The sequence below is a fragment of the Chinchilla lanigera genome, unplaced genomic scaffold, assembly GCF_000276665.1.
Source record: "Chinchilla lanigera isolate Chin_1 unplaced genomic scaffold, ChiLan1.0 scaffold00003, whole genome shotgun sequence".
Classification (NCBI taxonomy): domain Eukaryota; kingdom Metazoa; phylum Chordata; class Mammalia; order Rodentia; family Chinchillidae; genus Chinchilla; species Chinchilla lanigera.
The window spans coordinates 48,088,092-48,105,245 of NW_004955404.1; positions in this window are offsets into that span (position 1 = coordinate 48,088,092).

The window sequence follows — 17,154 nt, forward strand, 5'->3', positions numbered from 1 at the left end:
TTTATGCCTTATAATTGTGTATATAAAATTTAATATGTTTATACATATGCACTCTACATTTTACTCATTTACACATGAATGCTTTATACATAAATGTGTCATATGTTTATGTTTCTTGCATTTTTTAAATATGGTACTTATTCAGTTTTTCTCAAAATTTAAGCATGTGTTTCTCTTTCCTTACCTTCACTCAATCTTCCCTACCTTCACTCGCCCTTCCCTACCTTCGTCCTCCTTCTCTGCCTTCTTACATCTTGTTCTTTTTTCTTTTCTTGCTTCCTTCATGCTTCAAGTATTTATTCAAGTCCTATGACTTGCTAACCGCTCTTCAAGATATTAGGGAGAGAGTTATGAATGTTAGAGCCAAATGAGCTGCCCTCCTTGATAATTCATTTTTGATTGCAGTCACTAATAGAATAGATAAATAAATGCAGATTTAATACGTCCAGTGCTAAAATGTGCTACAGAGAAAATTACTAAATGGAAAGTATTAAAATGATGTAATGTGATACATGATGAGGTGCTTTTGAGCAAAACTGAATAAAGTAATAAGAAGAGCTCTGTGGGAATAGAGGATAATCCCAGGCAGGAAAAACTGCAGTTGAAATGTTTTAATTACAGATAGCTAACTGATAAATTTGTAGGTAAAAATAAAATTGACAGTTCTAAAGAACAGATTGAGGGGCTGGGCATCTAGCTCAGCGGCAAAGCGCCTGCCTGGCAAGCGCAAGGTTGTGAGTTCGGTTCCGGATACTGGAGAAAAAACAAAACAAAAAAAGGAACAGATTGATATCAGCAAGCTGTAGATTTGGTATTTGTGTAGATTGTTTAGTGCATTAAAGAGAATAAACAAGAGATCTGTATGTTCATATCAATATTAAAATCCACTGAGGTGATGTAATAATAGCTAAAAATATGTATCAGTTCTGAATGCTAAAAGTGAGGAAAAAACAAAGTCATATGCCCTTTATTTCACTGATTAGGACTTGTGATGTAAATTATTAGATTATGGAATAGGACACAGATAATTATTTCTTTCTTTTATAGACATTTTTCTTTTTTTTTTTTTTTTTTTTTTTTTGGTTTTTCTCCGGTACCGGGAACCGAACTCACGACCTTGCGCTTGCCAGGCAGGCGCTTTTGCCGCTGAGCTAAATTCCCAGCCCCTATAGACATTTTTCTTTAAAATAATATTTTAATGTTACACCCATGATTTTCCTCCTGGCCACCTTATCTGCCACCTTATGCTGGGATGAGAGTATTGGTCTGGTATTTCAGAACAGAATGTTACATACTGTATTTTATATTTCTTCTGCACAACTAAATCAACTCAAATTCTGATCAAGATATTTGATCACCATGAAAAAGAAATGAAAAATATTTTAAAATGCTCTAAATTATTCAACAAACTTAAAAGGAAAACAGGTGAAGGATGCAGAACGTGTAGTCTGCTTCATAAAGAGGTAACTATATCCCTCCAAAAACACCATGCTAGTGCAGCCAATATTAGTACCCATGATCATACCAGATGGCATAATTTAACTCTGATAATAGTATAAGAGCCCAAACTTATTTTAAGTACTATACATATTACTCATAAAATACAAGCATCGAAACAAGAAAAGAGCATTTCAAGTGCATTTCATGCGGAATGCGTAGAAAATAATTTGTTATTTATGGAGAAATATGAACATAAACTATAGTGAGAGCAAACGTTTTGGCCATGATTTCTTTGTAAACTGAAACTAAAACTTGATGCTTGAATTTATTATTAACAGGACCTAGTGATACATGCCTGTAATCCCAGCCCTTATGAGTTTAAAGCCAGCTTGGGTTAACATGAGTTCAAGACTAACATAACGTACACAGTGAGACACTGCCTCAAAAAGATAAAAAAAATAAATAAACAAATAAATAAATAAAATGAGCCTCTTATTTAAATTTAGATGTTAGAAAATGTGAATTAAATATGTGAAATGTACAACTCAGTATATGTTGTGAATTTACTACTAACTAATTTTCCTACTTCTGTTCATGTTCTAAGTGGATGACAGTGATATATTCTGATTTATTTTTGTAAATTGGCATTCTGTTGATTTCATAACTGGAAAATATGATTTTTGTATTAGTTTGAAGTTATGAGGCACATTTTCCACTAAGCACTCAAAGGTGTACATTTACCTCATAGAGTAACACTTTGTCCTTTTTGGTTGGATATTATTTTTAAGACTAAGTAAAGGTATGAATAGCTCTAGTTAACAGAAGGTAGATGATATGTCCTTTTGCAGTCAGTAATAACTTGTGTGTGTAACAGCTAAGAATTTTTAAGTTTCCCATGTCACCACCCAAAATATCTTGCAAGGTCTTACCATATGAAAGGAAAAGAATCGCATTTGTGAATAAACCAACAAAGAAATTATTCATTTTGAGATAAAGCTTTTACTAAGAAAAGGGTGGCAAAAAGACAACTTGTCTTCAGCCTATCTTTTATTACTTATGTCAATAGAAATATTTTAATAAATTTAATTAAAATTAGGAGCATATCCAAGAATGCTTCATGACCAACATTAAAATAATCTTCTATATAACAAACTTCTTGTTATTGGTTTTTATTTTGATACTAAAATGCCTTTTAAATTTTTCTTTGTACTATAACTGTTTACAATGCATCTTAGTCATTTTTCTTGTGAGTATTGCTACTTGATAGTAATATTTATGTTCTTACTGATGTACTGATATAGAATACTGCTTGGTCCTGATCAATGAATGAGGCAGATTTATATTTGAAAATATCCTTTGCAATATTTCCAGACCTTTATATTCTTCCAGAACTTTTGAATTCACCTTTCAGGACATGGATAAAATTCTTTTCCTGTTTTGAGCGGGTCAGCTCTCTTCTAGTGCAATGGAAGTGACACAATGTGATATCCAAGGATAGATTATAAAAGCCCCTGTGGATTTTAACTAGTTTTTATCTCTGTCTTTCTTGATATGTTCACCTTTGAAATCTAGTTGCCATGCTGTAAGGAAGCCCAAGCCAGAGAGAGAAACTGTAGAGATGTACCAGCTAAGCGTCCCAGAAGACAGTTAGCAGCAAACATTAAGAATATAAGTAATCAGTCTTCCAATGATTGTATACACCAATTTTCAAATCTTCTAGCTGAGGCTCAAGATATCATAGCTTAGAGACAATCTGTCCCCATAGCAACCTATCAGAATTCCAGATCCAAAATATCCAGGACATAATGAGTGATTATTTTTACATAAAAAAGTTTTAGACTGATTTGATACACAGAAATAGTAAAAGGAACAATAAATTTTAGCTATTCTATAGACACTGAAGTATTTTCACTCCCTCATATGTTTATTTCTTTCTTTTGCTGTAAAAATGCTGGGAAAATATGCAGTATTCTTTGTTCTTATGGTGCAATTCAGTTTTTCTGTGTACTTCTCTCAAATTGAATCCCTAATTTATGTGCTGTCTTATTGAAGTCCTTCAAATATGTGTCATGCTGGGCAGCGTTAAAAATGCTCCCCTCAGATGGCGCACTCTAATTCTCAGAATTTCATGAGTGTTTGATTCCATAATGCATATGAACTTAAACTATATTATTTGGCTGAATGTAATGTAGGCACATTACCTGGCAAGCACACTCTACTCACAAGAATCTTATAAAGCAAAGAACTCTTCAAAGCTGGTGAAGAGAAAGACAGAGGAAGGCAGAAAGATTCAGAGTGTGAGGAAATTTTGACAAAGCTGCTGTGGTTTGAAGATGTAGAGCAGGGTCATATGAGACGAAATAAAGGCAACAACCAGCAAAAATGGGAAACTTAACCACTTTTCAGTAATGTTATTGACTTATTTCACTCCCTACACATTAGGGAATTAGAAAAACCCTACGAGTGCATGAGATTTACATCTAGATATGATTTCACCATAAGCTAAAATCCTGTTAATACTTTGATATGATTATAAAAGTACCAAAACAATAAAACACTGTAAAATGTGAAAATTATATAAATGCAAACCATGACTTCACAAATAGAATGTTATTTCAACACATCCATGATCTTTAGGTTACATGGTGTTTCTTGATGATTTATCCACAATGGCAGGACTTATGCTGCCTTGCCTCTGCCAATTCTCACATCTTGTGAATTTAGGGGTTTTTTTTAAGAGTCTCTTACCCTTTAAACAATTAAACTCTAGAATCTCTGAATACCTTTCACGAGCCATTTGAATTTGCAAGTGAAGCATCAATCTGTACATACCACGTGATTTTCAAGGCTAAACTGTTTCCATTTTTCCTCAAAGAAAATACACATTTTGAAAAAATCAAGGCCTATCCTCAAGAATTAGCTGGTATAGTCATATTACTTGGTAATGTTTCGTATAACTGCTGTTTATAACTGTAAAATGTGCAACTTAAGTGTGAAATAATGTTTAAACTGTAAGTGGCCTATTGGTCTCTACATTGTCTTCTAAAGCCTATAACCTACATATTACCCCATCCATAGGAAAATATACTGTAAAGACCAATCAGTTTCAGTGGATTTCTAGTAATAATTGATAAAATAACTCAAGTAACATTTTTCCTTACAATACGAGTAACATGTTTTTTCAAAGAATCTTATAAAAATTTGTCTAAAGACTAGTAAAATTAAAAATATAATTGATATCATTTTCAATTTATTTTATAAATATGGATGAGAGTCGGTACTGGTTTCTTCAAGTTACAATTTTATAGCTCTGTTTATATATTTTAAACACAATATTCATTGTCAAACATACCACTCCTAAGAGATAAATTTTAATATACCAAGGCGTTGAATGCAATGCTATTTAAAAGAAAAACTGCAAGCCACTTCATATTATATGACTGTATATCATTTCAGATAGCATGTATGATAAATATCCTATAGACCATTAATCCATTTTATAGCTAAGTTTCTAAATTGTGAGATCGGTGCTCTAAATTGGTTCTATGCTCTCATATAAATAAATTGGATAATAATACATTGTATTAGACATTATCTGTAATCTGTGGACGATTGAAAGTACAAAAGAGGATGTGCACAGGTTATGATAAAAATGTGCCCTCTCATATAAGAGGCTTGAGCATGTACAGATGTGGCATTCAAGGGGAGACTCTGACAGCAACTCCCTCCCACACACCAAGGAGGAAGAGGAGAGTATATATAATGCAGTTTCTGCCCTCCCTGCCTCGGAACTTTACTGTTGGGAAGACAAAACACATGCAAAAATAGAAACTAACTCTTTGGTGAAATAGGCCACTACAAAATGGGTGAGATTTTATGTAAGACACAGGTTGAAATTAAGATGAATATCACAAGAATTTTGTAATTTAGTTGATATCAAAAACAGTAAAGATAAATGCTAAAAATGGTATCCAAATGAAGGCGATGTGTTAGAGCAAGTTTGACTAACGTACACTGAGTGAGGGGACAGATGTGGGTTTAAGTCTTTAAGAGCTGTCTTTCGAGAAGCTTTCACATCAGAATGTGAAAGTTGGAAGGATCTGGAGGACAGTGCACCCCTCAGAGAATGAACACAGACAACTAGGTAATGGATCGGAAAGACTAAGCAATATGTTTTCAATTACACACAGTACACTTAAAAGCCTCAGCTTGGAGCCAGTTCCCTGGTGCTCACATTCAGAGTCATGCAAAATGGATGTTCCCTGTGCATACTCAGAAGACATTTACAATGGCTTTTATTGCTGCAGATTTCTAAAATGATAATTCTCTTTGGTTGGGCTTGGAAATTCTATTTCATAGTGCAGATTTTCCTCAAATAATTTGTTAATATGGGCTTTATGGTCATCAATATCATTTCCATTAATTTTTCCATTCATTCTGAGATTTTTATGTTTAGTTTGAGCAGTGATTTGTAAATAACAAAGAGTAAACACGCAGCCACATTATTCTAGTAGTGTAAATTCCCCTTCTGAGTAAGGGGTTGGTAAATGTAAATGTGCTGTTTGGAAGGGTACAGTCGCTTTTTCATATTTCAGTGTTAGATGACGCTGCTCTTTTCTGTTGCTTTCATTTTAAGAGCCCGTTAAAGACCTCAGTTTATCTTGCTATTAGATTAAATAAAATAATTTTGCTCCTAGTAGACATTCTACCCCCTAAAATTACTTTTTAAAGAACCTAATAAAATTCCTTTCAATTATTTTTTGACATTATCAGTGTTTCTCCATTACATTGGAATCACTGAAAATTCACATCATCAATAGTAATAAACAAGTTATTTTTAGAATATTTTTTCAAGATGAAGCTGAGAAGTTTATTAGAAACCATTATGAAAATTGGCCTTTTCCATATTTAATCAAAGGTGAATCAAGGTGAATTTTCCATATTTAATCAAAGGTGAATATCCAATAGAATTATGAGGGATATTTTTCTGCTATTTAATCATTTCATATTTCAAATCATTCAATAGAGAAAAAACAATTTAATTATTTAGCTCATAAAATCAGCTCTTTTCAGATAAAATAAAAGAGACCATGGGCACAAAATTGCCTTATGTCTAATGTTTATTAACTCTGATCACTACATTTCTTTTCTTTTTGGTCAGACTTCTCTATTACTATTCTTCAGAAAGTTCAAGAATTACCAAAATGCATTTAAATCCTCCAACCTACAATGAATAATAACAGGACCTAAATCTTGAGGATGGTTATCACTCAGTACCTCATCCTCTTTTTCACCATACTCAGGGAGAACAGTTTTGAAATACTTTTAAAAATACAGATTACCATAATTCATTTAGTCTTATTAATGATGCAATTTAATTTACAATGCCAAAGAGAAATAAATCATGCTATTTTATAAATGGATGTCTATTTCTTAATGCATTTTCTTCTTTACTTTTAAAATAAATTAAAAAGAGAAAAATAATATTACTGCTATAAATATATAGGAAATTTAATTAATTTATCTACTCAGAACATATAATTTACTCTTTTGTAGACCTTGATTTTCTTATTCCTTTACCCATTTTCACTTCCAACAGACTTGAATAAATAAATGATTCATTGGACCTCTGCTACAATAAGTGAAATGGAATGTAAATACTATATTGATGCAAAATAACACAATCAGTATTAAAAATTTCAAAACTAAATTGTCATGGCTTTTTACAAATAGGCATCTCTTTTACTTATGAAAGATCACAAAAAATGCAATGATTTTGTAGAAATTTATAGGGAGCCAGTGTATTTCAAACATGTTCAAAACTTATGATTAAATTCTGTAGACTCAATTGAATTAAAATTTGAAATTAAAACTAAGTAATTCAGTCTGAAAGCAAGTTCATAGGATTTGCCAGGTAACGGTACTTGTTAAGATCTCAGGGGTGCCCAGGATATAGTTAGCGGCACAGCGCCTGCCTGGCAAGCATGAGGTTGTGAGTTTGACGCCCACCACCAACTAAAGAACAACAACAACAAAAAAAAACCACCAGGGGCTGTGTTGTGGGCAGTTTGTGCTAGTTTTAGTTACACTTCAATTTCTACCTTACTCTCAAATACATCCAAACTTTTTTAAAGCTCATTACTAGAATTATAGAATTTAGGAATATACTTGGAAGATTACCAAGTCATTATATTTATATTACAGGTAAGGAAAACATCTTAAAGTTGATAACTATAAAAATCACAGCACTAAGTCTCAGAACTGAGTCGTGTTCTTTTGTCAATCTCTCTCCTTCTGTTTGATATAAAACCTTACAGTTTGTAAAAAGAAAGCCTCAGTAACTGTGCAGAGATGTTCAATAAATATGATATGCACAAACAAAAGATGTTGTCACTAGTTTCGGATGATTATACTTCCGTTTGATATAGAAACAGTATCTAACACTAAATTTTGGAAAACATTCAGTGACAGTGATTTTATTAATAACACTTTACCTAAAAAAGCAAGAGACAGATGTAAGAAAAAAGTGTAGAAACATTCTGGCAAATTATAAAATTCAGAAACAAATATATGCCTTGGAAAAAGAAGACTAAATGAGGTTTTATATGATGATTAATTTGAAATCATTTAGTATTCATGACTATAAATTATGGGAAATAACATTAAATTTTTAGAGTTTGCTTACTTACAATTTTTTCACCATAACACTGGAATAATTTATTTTTATTACAAAAAGGAGAGCCATTTTATATAGTACTATGTAAATATACAACAGATAAGATACCTTCATAAACCTTTCATTATGTTTATTTTTTAGTTCCTGTTATTTAAGGATCTTTGTCTTCAGTTTTATCATAAAGGTTTTAATTGCTATACTACATAAACCATCTGAGTAGATGAAATTCTTTCAGTAAAAAAATGTTTCTAGGATGACTGCTAATTAGAGACGCGCAGCTTTGGCTGTGATCCATATTTATTAGTGAACTCTGAAACAACAGGGTATTTGTATGGATAATAAAACCAAAGTGATGATAAATTAAGAGATTCAGGATTACTTTTGTTATTAAGAAAATATGGCTATTTTTTGGTCTTATGGAAAAATTATATGGATAATATTTTACACAAATAATTTTAGTATAGTGTTTTTCCTACTATTTACATTTATATTGCTCATATAAATTAGAAATAAGGAAAAGGAAGGACAAAAGTCTTCATTTAACGTATATGGAAAATTTCTTCCACTATTTTTGTTTATATAATAAAATGTGATGTAATCTGAAATATTATATAAATAAATATGCACTAGTGTTGGCTCTACAATGTCCTCCAAAGGTCATATGCTAAGGGGTTGGTTGTTTCCTGAGGGCTGGAACTTCATTGTAGAATGATACTGATGACTTCCTAATTTGATGACATTAGTGATGGGAGTTTAGATGTGTGGCCTAGTTGAAAGTGGGTCATATGAATGTGCCTTTAGGAAGTATATCTTCTCCCTCTCACTCTGTCTGTCTCTGTCTGTCTCTCTCTGTCTGTCTGTCTCTCTCTCTCTGTCTCTCTCTCTGTCTCTCTCTCTGTGTCTCTCTGTCTCTCCTCTCCCACATCTGCTTCCTAGCTGCCACAGTGTGAGCCATTTTCTTCTGCTATGCCCTTCGGCTATAATGCTTTGTGTATTTTCCTCTTAGGCTCAAAGTAATGAAGCCAAGGGACCATAGACTAAAAATTGTGAACACATCAACCAAAAGAAAAAAATTCCTCTGTCAAATCAAGTTTCTCAGACATTTTGTCAAAACGATAGAAAACTTATTAACAAAGTGTGGAATTACAAAATTGTATGATACACTACGTTTATTTACCTCAAAGTACTATGTGAAGTGATTTGCATTTATAGAACATCAGAAAAAATATTTCATAATTCTATATGGTGTACTATTTCAAACAGAAATTTACTAGACTCAGGTGTAATTTATGAGCTACACAAAATTGTGACATTAGATTTATTGCTTTTCCTATGGCCATGACAATATTACCATGTGTGGTCAGTGTATGTGTGACTCTAAGGATGTTGAAGGATAATCTCCTACATATCGTATCATCAGGATCACAAAGTTTTCAAGTGTTTAATTGCTTTAGAGGTACATATGAACCTTGAATTAGTGGGATACACAATGGGTATGACAATTTATTAGAGGTAGGCTGGTTTGAATATCCTTGTAATAAGACATTAAAGGCTACTTGGGGCATATGTCAACTGAGGCATGCTATGTAAGACACAGGTCATTAATGCATTTTTAAAGGTAACATTTCTTGCAGCAACTTTTCAAGCTACGATTAAGGTCACAACAATGACAAGAGAATATCATTAATCATGTGTGCCTTGGAAATGACAGAGAAGAGTCCAAGATGAGTCATGTCAGCTTCAGCATGGTCTTGAGAGACACAGTAGGGCACTGAACTATCTTCAGTTGGTGAATTTAGGGAATTAGGGACTCCTGAATTCCCTTGCCCCCTGCGGCATATATGCTAGGCCTGCTTATCCCTTAGAGTCCGTCTTCCTAAGCAACACATTGTCAGCAATCATGAATTACTATAGAATCATACCCCTTGCCATCCAAACAAGGTTCAGCCAAGAATATTTTCCTAGTGTTACGACCACTGATACAGTTCCCTTTATCACTTTATGGCCATGCTTTATGGCCATCCCTAAGAGATGCTACAATTCTTTACAGTAGGTTACTTTCACCTAAGGCTAGCATTTCAGAGAACACAATGGGAAAAATCTTCTTGATTTATTCTTTTATAATTAAGTGGCCATAAGAAAATTAGGTATGTTCTTAAATGCAGGCTGACTGAACGGTAGAGTAGTATAAGATACATGAGGAGTCTAGCCTCTTACTTCTGTTGTACAATGGAAAAAATCCAATATTGCAGGATGTATTTGCGAAGCTAATTATGAGATTCACAGTATGCTGTTGTATGTAACATATATTCAGTTAGATACTTGATTATGTAATGAATGCTTAGAATTAATTTTGTATCTCTTAATTATTAATGATTTGTGTAATTTGTTATACATATATATATATATATATATATATGATGGTTTCGTAGCAATGGAACCACTCTATTTAAACATCTAGAAGTCTTTAAGCCACTTATGATTAATACATTATCTTTGGGAGGATGTAGAGAGATTCAGAAGCAATCCTTTGAAAACACTTACTTATATGGTTGATTACTTTAATGTTCCAGAAATAGGATTGTACTTTGACACTAAGGTTTTCAAAAACCTACATAACCACGTAGAATTATTTTAATACTAAGTATATATTAAAACAGACTGGATTACTAACAATAAACTAAGAACAATAATGAATCAAAGGCATGCTGAAATATATTGATACAGATTTTAACTTGGTCCTCATTAATGTGATAAAAGAATTGAAAAACGTTAAAAATAAAAAAGAAAAGAAAAACGTTAAAAATCATTTTTGTGATACTTTGGTGAAATTTTTTTTAAAATAATTGATTTAAACTGCTATTATGTAATATTTTCTTTCTTGGGGGTGGGACCAGGAATTGTACTCAGGAATTTACACTTGCTAGGCAGGCGCTGTGCTGTTAAGCTATATCCCCAGCCCTAATGTAATATTTTTATCTCATTACCACAATAAAATTCACAGGAGTCTAAAAATGATGGAAAGTGAAAAGTGTTATTTCCAACACATTTTATAATTACAAAGGCCTTTCAAAATTATTTTATTAAATTGTTATAATGGCACTTCAAACAAAAATTATACACTTTTATATTGTTGTTGAAAAAAGAAAATTCTAAGAGAAGTAAAACTAGTCCTGCATTTATTGGTACTTCACTGTCAAGTACAAAACTTCTGATTATAATGATGTAGTTAACTAATTATTCTTTTGAGAGCTATAATAACATTTCATATATAGCCACTAATACTTCATATATGTGATACAATATTTTATATTAAAGGATAAATATGATTCTGTCTACCTACCGTAATAGACATAGGTGACAATTTTCCACTTTCAGTCATTTAAGTTTATGAAAACTGCTTGTCTTATGATAATCTTCTGTTGTCTGTAAAAGCACATTGTGCTCCAAATCTATTACTTATAACCTATATTATGAGAAAACTTTACAACATTTAGGTGTCAACTTTACATTTGCAGATCAAAGAGCTAGTCTGTTATAATTCCATATTATACTATATTATATTTTTATTGTGTCTAAGAAACAATTTAGCATGACTTGTATGTCTTTTTATACAATAGATATCACAATCTGGAAGAACTAGTAGGATCATTCCTTGATACAAGTTAGGAAAAAACAGTGTAAGAAATAAAATAGGGGACGCTGGGGATTTAGCTCAGCGGCACAGCTCCTGCCTGGCAAGTGCAATGTCGTGAGTTCAATTCCCCCTACTGGAAACCACCCCCCAAAAAAGAAAAAAAAATAGGAAGTAGCAGTACTTTATCTAAATGGTAAACTGCTATCTGTGTTGCTCAAATGTGGGTTATTACTCTCAAGGCAAGAGAGGAGATTTTTAACAAAAATTCTGAATTTTGGGATAGAAATAGAACTGCATGTTTTTTTTTTTAAATAGCTTGATTTTTATGTGTTGCTTATTAATTTACATCTTAAAACTATTAATTTACATCTCAAAACACCAAATAACTTACTAATGGAGTCTTGGTCTGGTTCCTTTCCCTGGCAATCAACTTGCAAAGTGTTAAGAAACAAAGGATTATTATTCCATTATATGTCCTTACCAAAAGTGTGGTAAATACATTTACAACCATCTGCAACATGATGGGAGCATATCTAATAGTTTTAAGAGGAGCTGTAAACTAATTGCAGTGTTATCTCAATAAGATAGAGCACTTATGTTAAAGATCTTACTATAGAAAGTTAGAAATTTAGTTACGACACAGTACCATTATGAAGACAATGTCAGAGGCCTTGACCCTGTATTCCTGTTTTATTTCTTCAGAAATTCAATTATTCCTTTAATCTTCTTGAATAGCAACCTCTATTTGGGGAAGTTTAAAATACACAAACGTTTAAAACTCTAAAGGATAAATTAAAATAGTAGTATTTTTAGAACTCATATAACTTTTTTTTAATTATATGCATTATAGTGCAAGGCTCTGAATAACACATTCAACAAATTCCTCATAAATATTGTTATATTAATGCTGAATTATTGGTATTTCCTCCATGAGTAAGATTACTTTATGAGGGTGGAAGACATTACATTGAAAGAAACCATAGGTATTAATACTAAAAGATATAATATTTTTGGTGGTTAGTTAATTATTTACAAATTAATCTTTAATACACATAAATTTATTTAACTCTTGCAACTTTCTATTTTTTACCCTAGTCAATTGCTCTTAAGTACCCAGAGCTTAAGTTTCACTGAAAAATGAATGTTTAAACTCTAAACATGAAGGAATGAAGATATTCCATATGTTCTTTAAATTTTGTGTTTTTACTTGCACGTAATTGCAGCACACTGATTTCGGCAGTTGGGACACATAGTAACACATCTTTTTTCATCACATTTCCTTAATGTCCCTGTTGCAAAAGATCTACTTCCCTCCTTCATATGTCCTTTTATTTTATTTTTATTTTTAATTTGTTTACATTTTGGGTTTCTCACACAAGACAAATAATGAGATCTTTAAGTTTTTATGTCTGATCTGTTCCACTTAATATTATGGTCTCCAGGTGCAGTCATTTTACAAAAAGTGGCTCACATTTCTCTTTTACAGCAGAGTAGCACTCCAATATATATAAATACCACATTTTTCTTTATCCGTTCATCTACTGATGGACATTCAGATCATTTTCAAGATTTAGCTATTATGAGTTATAGATAGATATATATATCCGTGTAACTTACCAATTCTATCAACTCCCTTAGATCTCACAAGAAACATACTTTAAAGTTAGCTTTTGTATTGTTCCCTGCAAATCTTACCTCTAATTTTCAGGTTTTGAAGAATAAACACAGTGACTACCATTCTGTTCTATTGGGTAACTATGAAGAGTATATTTTATTGTAATTTTTATCAAAGTTAACAGGATATAGAACATAAATTCCAGTATGACCAGTAACAGGTAAAATTGTACACTGTATTTTTATGCATGAAAGAGTGCAATATACAGTAATGATTTTGTTTAAAAATTTTAACTATTTTTAAATACTCCCAAGTATTAACATATATTCATTTGAAAGAATTTTATAGAGTTAAGACACACTAGACATACTTTCATCTTAAATCAGGATATGTTTTGCAATAACATAAACATATATGAGAAAATAGTATAATATAGTCATTAAAGTGCAGAATTCAAAATTATGATCGCAGTTTGTCTAAGATATCTGTAGCATATAATTAAATACATTTTACTCCAAATGTAAACAGCTGCCATTTTAAAAACTACAGATCATGGGTGTTAAATGCCATTCACTGAACCATAGTCCTTGAGCAAGGAAAGCCAAATGAAAAGAATAAATAACTGTAGTTTAAAAAAGGAAACTGACTGACTGATAGCCAGAGTATCACAGATTACCCAGTATGCGAACCGAAACGACAGCAGGATAGACCCCTCCTTCTTTGCTTAATGTTGATTTCAATTTCTTCCTGATTTTGTCCTTTGACAACCGGTAGTAATAGGACAGCAGAAATAGATTATTTTTTAAAATTTTACCTCAAGTTTATTGAAAAAACTTCCTCAGCAGAGAGTCTGACTACTAAGGCAAAAACTGATGTGAGCCAGATTTTGGTAGATGATGTTTACATGGTACCAGATCGTGTTTCTCCCCATACCATAGTCAGTAGTGCTTCAGGTTCAGCATTTCTAGGAACCTACTTTCCCAACTGAAAAGAGGAGAGGAATGTTATTTTGCCTCTAAGGAGGAAGTTATCTCATAGTAATCAAATTGCCCACCTACGTTCATAAACTTACGATTTCAGAGTTACTGTAAATTTATAAAACATATCCATTCTATTCCTTTGGCTTCCAGTTTGTTTTCGTTTGCTTGTTTGATTGGTTGGCTGCTTGTTTGGTTGGTTGGTTTGTTGTTGCTGTTACTGTGCCTTTGAAGTGCAGCTTGGAGGCCAGTATGGTGGTGCCCCCAGCACTGGTACTTTTCTTCAGAGTTGCTATGGCTATTCTGGTTCTTTGAGATTACATAAAAATTGAGCATTATTTTTTCCAATTTTATGAAGAATGTTCAGTTATTTTGAATTGGTAGATCTCTTGTGGTAATATGTTTTCACAACATATGTTTCTGTAGTCCATGAAAAGTGGAGGTCTTTCTATTTTTATATGTTTTCTACAATATCTTTCTTCAGTGATTCATAACTTTATTGGGAAAAACTTTCATTCTCTTGGTTAGTTTGATTCTTATGTATTTAATTTGTTTGGAAGTTATTGTGAATGGCTGATTTATTGACTTTTTCTCAGGGTGTTCATTATCAGTGTAGAGATGCAATTGATTTTGTGTGATGATTTTCTACTTTGTCACGTTGCTGAACTTTATTATCAGTTCTAAAAGTTGTATGGTAGAAGTTTTTGGGACTTCTTCATGAGGTATCATGAGATCAGTATGTAGAGAAAATTTTATTCTTGATTCTATTTATGTGGTGTGTTACATGTATTGATTTACATATATTGAGCGTTCTTTTCATCACTGGGATGAAACTAACTTGGTCAAGGTATATGAACTTCGAAGTGTGTTATTGCATTTTGGTTAAGGACTGCTTTGAGGATTTTCACATCTGTTTTCATCATAGATATTGGTCTGGAATTTTCTTTTGTTGTTGAGTCATTTGGTTTCAATATCAGAGTAATACAGGCTTTTTTGAATAAATTTGAGAACATTTTTTTTCTACTGGATGGACAGAAAACAAGAAACATTAAAACTGCTTGAAAACAACAAAGGGGAAAGACTTGAAGTCAGAGGCAAAGGAAAAGATATCCTGAATTAGTCTCCAAAAGTGCAGAAAATAATATGCAGAATTAACAACTGATTCTACATAAAATTAAAAAAACTTCTGTTCAGAATTAAAAACCAACTGAGTGAAGAGATAACAAATGGAAATAAATGTTTGCTAGCTATGGATGTAACAGGATTCATATCTATAACATACAGAACTAAATAATTTAACCCCAGAGCAAAAAAATTCACTCAAAAACTGAGCAAATTATCTGAATAAGCATTACTCAGAGGAAGAATTAAAATGGATAAAAAGTACAAGATAAATGTTCACTATCTGTAGCCATAAGAGAAATGCATGTCAAAATTGACTGCAATGAGATCGTATCAGATGTATCCGTATTAAAGTAAAGCAATTATGACAAGGATGCAGGGAAAAAGAAATCTTGCACAACTTTTGGTAGGAATGTAAACAAGTACAGATACTAATGAAATAAATCTCAAGATTCCTCAAAAGCATTAAAGGTAGAAATTCCATTTGATCCAGGTACACAACTCTGACATATTCCCAAAATAATTAAAGATCATACACTCTAGTGATATATGTGTATGTTTACAGTGGCACAATTAAAAATAGCTCAACTTTGAAAACAGCCTAGATGCCCAGAACAGATGAATGCATAAAATATGTGGTATATATTTCAGCCATATAGAAGAGTGAAATCAAGTCATTTGCAGTAGAAAGAAATTTGAAAGCATTAAATTGAGTAAAATAACCCAGACTCAAATAGTTAGCTTTTTGAAACAGTCACATTTCTTTCTCATGAAAAGTCTAAGTATAAATAAATAAGTAAATAAATAAATAAAATTTTAAAAAGAAAAGAAATGATAAGAAAACAAGATATAGGTGTTTGGAGATAGATCATGACAATATCCCAACTGGAAAAGAAAAAATGGATAACAGGGTTAAAAATTTTCAAGATTTGTGAAATGTGTATATAACTTCCCCAAAATAAACCCATATCTGTAATACTAACATGCACTAATTCAAGGAAGCATTTCTAAAAATAAACAAGTTTTTTATTGATTAACTAACAACATGTGTCATTAAAATGAACAAAGGTTGATTTGTAATGTTTGATATTTATATGAACCAAATTTGGAAAAAAATCAGATTTTTTTAATTGATGGGAAATACAGAAGTCATAATTAACTGCTAATTCATTTTCAGGTGTTAACCACAAATGAAGGTTCATGTAGTCACTCTTATCCATATCCTGTCCATTGAGTTCTATAATTTTTGTTTTCTAAATCTCTTCCTAGTGTAATTAAAATATTACACAAATTTCTTTGCAACACCTGTTCTTCTTTTTCAGATGAGTGGCATAAAGAATGGGCTTGTCATTTTATATTCCTTCCAAAATAGTCTTTATGTTATTATTACAGCAATCTTGTAAAAATTTAAAAGATAACTTACTTTTTAAAATACACTACACTGAAATCACAATTCAATCAATATACCAACATTTATTTAAATTAGTCTTGGGGGCTGGGGATTTAGCTCAGCGGCAAAAGCGCCTGCCTGGCAAGCGCAAGGTCGTGAGTTCGGTTCCCGGTACCGGAGAAAAACCAAAAACCAAAAAAAAAAAAAAAAAAAAAAAAGAAAAACTCTTGAGACTTTGATAAGGGTTGCCTTGAATATGTAAGTTCCCTTGAGTAGTATGAGCATTTTAATAATAAT